The sequence below is a fragment of the Cupressus sempervirens genome, chromosome 5 (genome assembly GCF_028749045.1).
Source record: "Cupressus sempervirens isolate cs-2001-9-10 chromosome 5, ASM2874904v1, whole genome shotgun sequence".
Classification (NCBI taxonomy): Eukaryota; Viridiplantae; Streptophyta; class Pinopsida; order Cupressales; family Cupressaceae; genus Cupressus; species Cupressus sempervirens.
The window spans coordinates 116,676,714-116,685,818 of record NC_143122.1 but is presented as its reverse complement, the minus strand read 5'-3'; the positions used below and the strand labels follow the sequence as shown (position 1 = coordinate 116,685,818).

At 33.8% G+C, this 9,105-nt stretch overlaps 3 pseudogenes; 2 read left to right on the top strand and 1 right to left on the bottom strand.

Moving 5' to 3' along the window:
- Positions 1 to 475: 475 nt before the first annotated feature.
- Positions 476 to 4,059, bottom strand: LOC149554791 (putative aldo-keto reductase 2; annotated as a pseudogene).
- Positions 4,060 to 5,337: 1,278 nt separating this feature from the next.
- Positions 5,338 to 6,140, top strand: LOC149554790 (glycine dehydrogenase (decarboxylating), mitochondrial pseudogene; annotated as a pseudogene).
- Position 6,141: 1 nt separating this feature from the next.
- On the top strand, positions 6,142 to 6,770 carry LOC149554789 (glycine dehydrogenase (decarboxylating), mitochondrial pseudogene; annotated as a pseudogene).
- The last annotated feature ends 2,335 nt before the right edge of the window (positions 6,771 to 9,105 follow it).

Sequence of the window (9,105 nt, the reverse complement as noted above, 5' to 3'; positions counted from 1 at the left end):
GAAGTCTCTGAGAGAACCTTGGAGACATTACGACTCATTTATTGGATCTTTAGTACTAACTCCTGCTTAAGATCCATGTGGAAGGGTTTGGGTTTATCACTAGTCCATAAATATTGTCATGCATAAATGTTAAAATGCCAGTATCATTACTATTAACGAAATATATTTCCACTAGGTTTATAAAACTCTTTATAGAGTCATTTACCAAAAGCTCTCTATTAATAGGCTCTAAAAATACTCTATTAATAGACTTTAAAAATACTAAATTTTCAATAATAAGCATTTATAACTAATATAGTACAAGGCTAAAAAATCCATTTATTTAGATTCTTTTTTTTAAAACGCTGCTAACTCTTCAGAGCCCTTTATTCATCTAGCTTAATTGCAAATGTTCTGCTCTGCAACACAAACATTTACGTGCTTTAATTCAATGGAGAGTGTTGTATGGGGGCATTTTTGAATTTATTCAGGTCAATTACAAATCAACAGCTTTGTGTCCGTCTACAGCTACAACATCTACAGGAAAGATGGCTTTGATTTCATTCATGTCATCTGCTATCAATTTTCTTGAGAGAGAAGATATTATCATCCAGGTTCTTCATCTTGGTGGTTCTAGGAATGGGTACAACATCATTTCCCTGGTCTTGAACCCATGCAAGAGCAACCTGGCTTGGGCTGCACTCTTTTCTTAAACTGATCTTACTTAGCTTTAGTAATAGATCTTGGTTCCGCTCAAGATTCTCACCTTAAAACCTCGGATTCCCCTGTTTAACAGATCAATTATTATGATATGAAACAATCAACAATTTCAAAATCAAATCAAATTAATTTTCACCTTTATTGTCAGTCTTGTGATGTAGATTTTTGTTTAGATTTTACTTTGTTGTTCAGTCTTAATGTTTGAACTCAACATCAGATCATCTTTAAAATGGTACAATTATTAAATGGAAAAAAAAAATCCTATCCTTTACCTTATGAAGTCATTATCTGTCACACTTTGAAGAAGTTTTCCTCCTATGCTGAAGAAACCCATGCCTAAAGGACTGTATGGAACAATCCCAATCCCCAACTCCCTATGAATGGAATAAAATGAAATAAAATAAATATAAGTAAGCTTTTATTCCTTATCTAAGTTCAAATGGAACAAAGTTCAAAAAAAAATCTTATTAAAAACTTCAACTTTTGGTATATACTGTGAACCCAATTCACAAATATTTATTCTCAGTTCTCTACAATCTATAAAGTAAACATTGAATCACTGACTGTTGAGGTATTATATCGTCACAACGTTTACCTAGAGGTGGGAATAATTTGGGCCTCAGAATCCCTACTCCAGAGAGACCATTCAAGCTGCACAACAGTGATTGGATGCACTGCATGGGCCCTACGGATTGTTGAAGCAGAGGCTTCAAACAGACCCACATATTTTATATTTCCCTCTTCTACCAACTTCTTCAGTTCACCCATCTATATAAAAGGAAAACTAATTTTCTTGTTATCAGATTTCTTATGTTTTGCTAGGCATCGGTAAAGAGCCAGAGGGATACAATCTTGCCCTCAAAAGCCATACAACCTTGATTATTAGACACATATTTTCTAGTGAAATTAGAGGTTTGAAATTTTGATTTTGTTGTTTCTGAGAAAAATTCATTGACTCATGTTACATTAGCTTCATAAGAACTCATCTCTCATGACAATAAGTTGGAGTAGTATTGCACTTAGTGACCTTCTGGAAAGGCTTAATGCTTCACCTTATGAGCATCATCTAAATGTAATGAGTACTATGTGTTCCATTCATTCTTATGAAAAATGAGTTCTTGTGAACCACTATTAAAATAACTTGTGTCAATGCATTTCACTACAAAACCACACAGTTGAATCCTTGTAGTAAAATCACAATTTGACTTGCTGTAGAAAATATTTCATACTTATCAATCTCAAGAATTGATATGTAAAATATATTTCTCACATCAAATCAAATTCAAGATTCAACTATGTAGTTTTTGGAGAAAAACCATTGCCCAAAATTTTATAAATAAGATTAAAATAAAAAACCTATCACAGTAGTACAGATTTTGAATCTTAAAACTTACAGTGCCATGACAAAATAGTATTTTGGTGCAAGGTTAAGGGTTTGGAATCCGAAGACTTATAGTAGCTTCTATGGGTACAGTAATATCCACCCTGTGCTGGTAATAAAGATCAATGTAGTCTATATCAAGCTTCTTGAGGCTTGCTTCACAGGCAGCCCTGACATATGCAAGATCTCCCTTCACACCAAATTCTCCATTACTCCAAGTCAATCCAAACTTAGTTACAATATGCACCTTCTCTCTGATACCTTTTAGAGCCTATTTAGGAAGGAACAATAAAAGCATTATGCACGGTGTTAGAACAATCAAGCTCAGAGAATTAATAGATTAAGAAATGGAAATAGTACGAGCTGGAAACAAGATGTGCATCTTTTGATCAATCAATGGTTTTAACAAATGCATCTTTTGAGTAATATTGATCACTTTTCAGTGATGGGTTATATAGTTTTCAGCTATGTAAGGATTTGGTACAGTTGATGCTTCCGCAGCTCATAATTATGTTATAATGTTGAATTACTTTTCAGAAGAGTCTTCTAGTGCAGGCTAGAAAAGAAACGTTAGAACTTAAGTATAAACACACAAGAGAGCTTGTTAGGTTTGTTGACATGAATGATCCAATGTTTTCCAAGATGACACAAAATAAAACAACATGTATGGTAGAACCATTTTTTAAATTGTAAAGTGAAGCTTCTCGACACCTAACATATAGAAACTATTATCCAAATTTGCTCATCTACATCACCACTTATCAGTTACAACAGTAATCTTAAACTATATCATAGTAGTAACTGGGAGCCAGGCATGCTCAGATCAACATGTATGGTAGTCACAATCAAACATGGATTTCAAGAATTTTTAAGGAAATGAAAGCATTTCATTTTATTCATGCTATCTATCCAAGAACCTTGAATGGCACAAAGAAATCTTACTCCTTTTGTCATATATTCTATCTTGGCTATATTTATAAGATGTGTCTATATAATCTTTTGTCTAACATGAGAAGTCATACAAAATATTTGGAAATACCTTCATCTCTGAGTTACAAGGCATAGAATCATGCTAAATTGCTTTAATCCACCTTAGTTTCAGATTTCTTGATTATGCTTTGCAAATATTGATACACTGTTATCCTCTTTTGTAAATCCAATTTGACATTATTTGATTGGTAGTTGCTCTGTATTATGCATTAATGGTAGTCCATGTTCGGAGAATGTAATCCCATCTTTGTTATATGAATAGAGTTCGCATAAGAGATGTTGGTATGGTTTTTATAAAGTAGGTTAACAACTCTGTCTTCTAAATTATTTCTTATAAATGGACATTTGGATATGGTGATAGTAATGAAGGGTCTATATTGGTCAATATGATTGTGTTGGAACAGACAAGAAAAGGAAGTAATCAAAGCAATTAAGAAATGCATTGCCAATAAGAATCCTAAGATCCAAATTCTTTCTCTGATGGTTAGTATTGAATAATATTATAAATTTCTATATACATTTTGATTTATTTTAAGTTATCATTACTGAGATATTTGTTTGAATTCTGAGTGCAAAAAATTTACTATAGTAAGAATTCATTTATGATTGACTTTGATGGATAACTTTGATTTAATATTTTCCTGGTTATTTTTGTAAGTATTAGAGACACTTACAAAAAATTGTGGTGATAATGTTCACTTGCAAAGGATGAAGTAGCCTACCTTTTGAGGGGCAAAGAGACTACCAAGATGCTCCTCCTCAGGTTCAAGGATGCCCGTGCTAGAAACAAGGCTATCAACTCTAATTCAAGTCCCAATTTTCTCTCTGATTCTGAGCCAAATTGTCTCAGGAATCATTTCATACAATCAAAAGTCAAGCTGGGAACATAGTATCTCAACTCTAATGCCCATGTCCAAAATGTTGAACTTACCTTCAGAGAAGTCCTCTTGCATTGGAAGTAGGATTTCCAGCCTGAAAAATGTGCACATTACTCCAAGTAAGTCCATGGGTTAGGGGAATTTCAAAGGTAAAGACAATGACTCAACTATGGAGATGATATGCAAAACCTTAGTTTGAATGTGAGAAGGATAAACAGATTCCCCTGTAGTCTGCCCTATGGAACTATTGTCAATTATCAACCATACAAATCTTTTTATCTCTTAGTTGCTACCTTTTAGAATGAATTCAACTTAGGTAATGAAGGTCACTGAGTTTGAATGTGAGATGGGACACAGACTCATGTACTATTAGGAATATCCATTCATATAGAGCTCACATGACTTTTCAACAATGTGCCAATTTATTTCTCATAGTTGCTTTACAATAAAATTGTAGTAGCTCTACGCTTTACAGTCTGCATTCTTAAAACAAACTTATGTAATGTGGTAAAAAACATTTGTGCTGGTTTTCTATTAATTATTTAATGAAAATGCTAGGAATGGTTTTTTCCTTTTGTAAGGTTGATTGATCATGATGCATCTTAATTTATCTAATAAGACACAAATTAAATACTAAGGCAAAGCTAATGTTCAGTTTATTCATGTTCTTTGTAATTAGGATACAATGGCTAGGTGACTAGTTGATCCAGAGGAGGAGTTGAGGTTGATGTCTCAGGAAGTATGTGGTTATGTGGAAGCTGTTCTAAATAGTCTTGCTGCAAATGCACCCAAAGTAAGAATCTTAGAACATCCTTTCATTAAAGCACTACAAAAATAGGCATTCTTCTGTATGGTTCTCATGAGTATTAACTTGTCCTTCAATGATTGACAGGCTGTGGTGCTCTACCAAGTTGAGAAAACCAAAGAGGAAATGCTGACTCAACTTTATAGCTCTGCCAGGTGAAGGTTAATTACATGTGGCTAACATGGCCATGGTACTAGTTATATTTGTTTTCTGTGTTCCTCATATATTATTTTTCAGTTCTACTTCAAACAGCTCTCAGAGTACAACAAAGATTGAAGAACTTCTCCAAGAAGATCAGAATGCAAAAAGGAAATGTGAGAGATTCAAAAAATAGGCATCTTTATTGTCAAGACTTACTCATCAATTAAGTATCCATGATGTTCGAGCAACAAGTGATAATTTTTCTTCAAATGGAGGTACTTGATATATTAGTTTTTATTACGTGAAATGTTTCTTTTCATAGTAATAAGTTAATACTTTTAATAGAGTATAATTTATCGTAGGTTTCAGCCCCATCGTCATCCCTTGTCCCCTCCTAACATGGTTTCCATGATATACTATAATCTTTTTTGAATCACTAGAACATGATATTAGATCTTACTGGGCTCCCGTATCAAATGATTTTCTTTTGGACGAGGCCACTACTAGTTTTGAGGCTATTGTGATATGTAATGATATAACCAAAGATAATAAGAAGACTTCTATCATTTTTAGTAACTCTCATCCTTAGAAATTTGATGTGTGCTAGATAAGGGTAGGTTGGTTGGGGTTGAATGTCATGAAATATGATCTAAAGTACTTTGATTATAGTTCCAAGGATGTTTGTGGGGTGCTTGTTCAGCACCCTAGGATAGAGAGGGAAGTTATTGATTACTCTTATTTTGTTAAGAATGTTCATGCTAATGGTGTGAAGGTTGTCATGGCCTTTGATTTTTCTACACTAACAGTACTGAAGCCTCCTAAGGAATTTGGGGTGGATATCATCTTTGGGTCTTCTCAAAGATTTGGTGCCCCCCTGGACTATGGGGGCCCCTCATTTATATTGCTTGGTTACATCTTAAGAGTAAAAATGAATGATGCCTGGTAGGATTATTGGAGTTAATGTGGATTCCCATAGGAATCCTGTGCTAAGGATGGAAATGTAGACAAGGGAGCAACACATCAGGCAAGATAATGCCACTAGAAATATCTACATGATACAGGCATTAATTACAATATATCTTCTATGTATGCAATCTATCATGGTCTGGCAAGATTGAAAAAAAATGTAGAATGTGTACACGATTTGGCGGGAGCATTTATTAGTGGATTAAAGAAATTAGGCACTATTAATGTTGAGGATGCTCCATTCCTTGATATTGTAAAGGTTATATGTTTATCGTTAAGCAAGGGGAGATGGGCATCAAAACTTCTATCATTACTGTCTCAACTCATGGAATGAATCCTGCAAGTCCTACAATGTGTGGAATGAAAATTTTTGTTGTTTGAACTATTGCTAAAGAAAATGAAGGATGTAGAGGAAAATAAGGAAACCTTGTAGCACTTATGATTACCTATCCTTCAATGCATGGTGTGTATGAGGAGGGTATTAAATAAGATATGTTAAATCATTCATGACAATGATAGTCAAGTGTACATGGATGGTGCAAACATGAATGTGCAGGTTGGACTAACCAGCTCGAGTTGAATTGGAGTGGATGTATGCCATCTCAATCTTTAGAAGATATTCTACATTCTACACTCTGGTATGGGGCCTATAGGAGTAAAGAAGCATTTGGCACCATTTTTACCATCACAACCTCTGGTACCAATAAATGGAATTACTACTCCTGAAGGGAATCCACAACCACTTGATATGATATCAAAACCACCATGGGGCTCAACCATGATTCTACCAATATCAATAAAAAGGGAGATTATGGAAATTGAGAATGGGAAAATGGACATTAAACATACTAGTTTGATGGCAGATAATGTGTATAGAGAAAAAATTATAAATCGTTATGTTTTGGAATGACAAGCAGGGTAGATAGAGTTGAATGAAGGCTCTGACAGGAATAAAAAGAAACACAAGGCAATCAATAGTTGTAGATAGTTCAAGAATTGACTTATTCCTAATATAGAAAATAGTGCAAAACTTAAAGAGAGATTAACATTTATCAAGTGGATTTGATCATCTCAAAGTCAGATAAACTTTTATTAGTCAGGAATAAAATAGAAGATACAACTCCATTGTAAAATAAACAATTTGTAAGACAATATTATCAGACCCCAATTCTTGAGTAAATTAGGAACCAAATGCTGACAAAATATCCTCACAACCCTATTCAAGAGAAAATTTTGACTAACAACCATTGATATGATCCCACAACTTAATTTTGGAGTTACCTATAGATATTTCAAATGCACTGTCAGGGGAGCTTCCACAAATTAGAGTGGACAATCCATTTCATGTCTGTCCATTTCTTTTATTGGAAAATATCTAGAATCATAGAATGACTTGTCTGTCTTGGGTTTAACTGTAGCACTAATTATATTTTTATTAAAAAAATATTTTTTTCTTTCAAATGATTTCATCCCTTTGACTTGAAGAAAATAACAGCCTTGTTCCAAACACTACATGGTTTTCTTAGCCTTTGATGAGTAGTTGCTAATGCACAATGAATTATGGAAAACAAATGTCTGACACTAACCACAATTTCATTCTGAAAAGTGAAAATTATTAGTTGGGCCTCTATAATAAAGTTTCTTGTCTGTTCATTTACTCTTTTATTTTTGATTAATAACTTACTCATTAAAAATTATGCAGATCTTTCACCTCCACATTTTAGCCCTCTTGTGATTTGTGTCTTGCAAAAGTGCCTTCAAGTTGTCGATTCAAGTTCCAAAAGTCAGAAGCTTGCCCATCGGACAATGATTTCATTCTATGTGGCCAGTGTGATGAACTTTCTTTTGTAGGCTCAGGTGTGGATCTGTTCTTCCTTATATAGTTCATTCTGAGTTTGAAGTCAGATCCTTATGTTGACAAGTGGATATTTCCTCTCACAAGATAATTCAAGGTCATTATCTTTCACAATTGTGACTACTTTGCTTCCAAAAACCAATCAAGTATATCAATCCGATCATGGTTCAGAAGATTTTCTTTGTGAATGGAGTCCATTGAAAAGTTTGCTTCATTTTTCCCAAGGAATATTATCCAAAGAGCAAGTGAGATCCAGTTTGGAATCAATAGATACTCACTTTTTGGGAAAAGGCAATCCTACTATTCAACGGTCTCTTTCCCAAGTGCTGTCACTTGTAGAGAATACAGATTGTGAGAGGAAATCTGGTGCAGGAACTGCATTTGCATCCTCCATAGTATCTGCAATGCGAGAGGAAATAATGGAAAACTTTCCTTCCCTTGTTACATTATGCTATAAAGTGTTTGGAAAGAACTTTTCTGTCTTGTTGGCTTTGTTGTGTGCACATAGAGATCTTTTTGGTAGAATTGCTGAGGCCTGGGATAATTATTTCTTATTGGGTCTGAAGCTTGCCCGATATTTTTATCAGACAAGTAGAGATAATGGTAATCTCCAAGTACATCATGTTGATAAGCAAGACTCTTCTTTGGATGATGGGTTCAAATTTTATCAAATTTTATCAAATTTTATTAAATTTAGAGAAATAGATCAAGACTTGCTCCAGATATTATTTAATCATTTGTGCTTGGTGAATGCATTTTATGCCCAACTTGAAATTAAAATGGAATTTATCCTTGGCTTAGACTGTGCGAGTTTTCCTTTTTCACATATATGCCAAAAGGTTTTTTATTCATTAATTGTAATTTTAATTCTATGAACCTCCTCTTCTTTTCCCTTAAAGATCTTGTGTCTTACTGTCTGATGTTTCTAAATAGTGGGCATATTCTTATGTATCTTTCCTATGTTTGTGGCAGTGGTAACACTATAAACAGAAAAATTGTCATTGATTTTGGAGCTGTAGTTTTATTTTAGACTTGCAGAACCTCTTCATCTAGAAGTAGAACATCCCTGATCCAAACTTGGTAGAAAGTGTACATTTCATTTTACACGTGTTCTGGAAGGTTACTTTTCAAACAATTTTATCTCAAGTTGCACTTTGCTTAATGGATAGAATGCACTATGAACCTTTTAAACTGGTAGTTTCATGAATCTTGATTTTGTTTTAAAATAGGATAACAATTCAGTGGATGTCTTGTTTGAGATTAAAATGGTGGGTATATGTTTAATCTAGTTTTGTACCATATTGCCTACCAGCTTTCTTCAACACACTGGAAAAGTTCTTTAAATGGCATTCTCTACTTTTTGTTTTCTACATGTTTTGAGTTTTTTGTT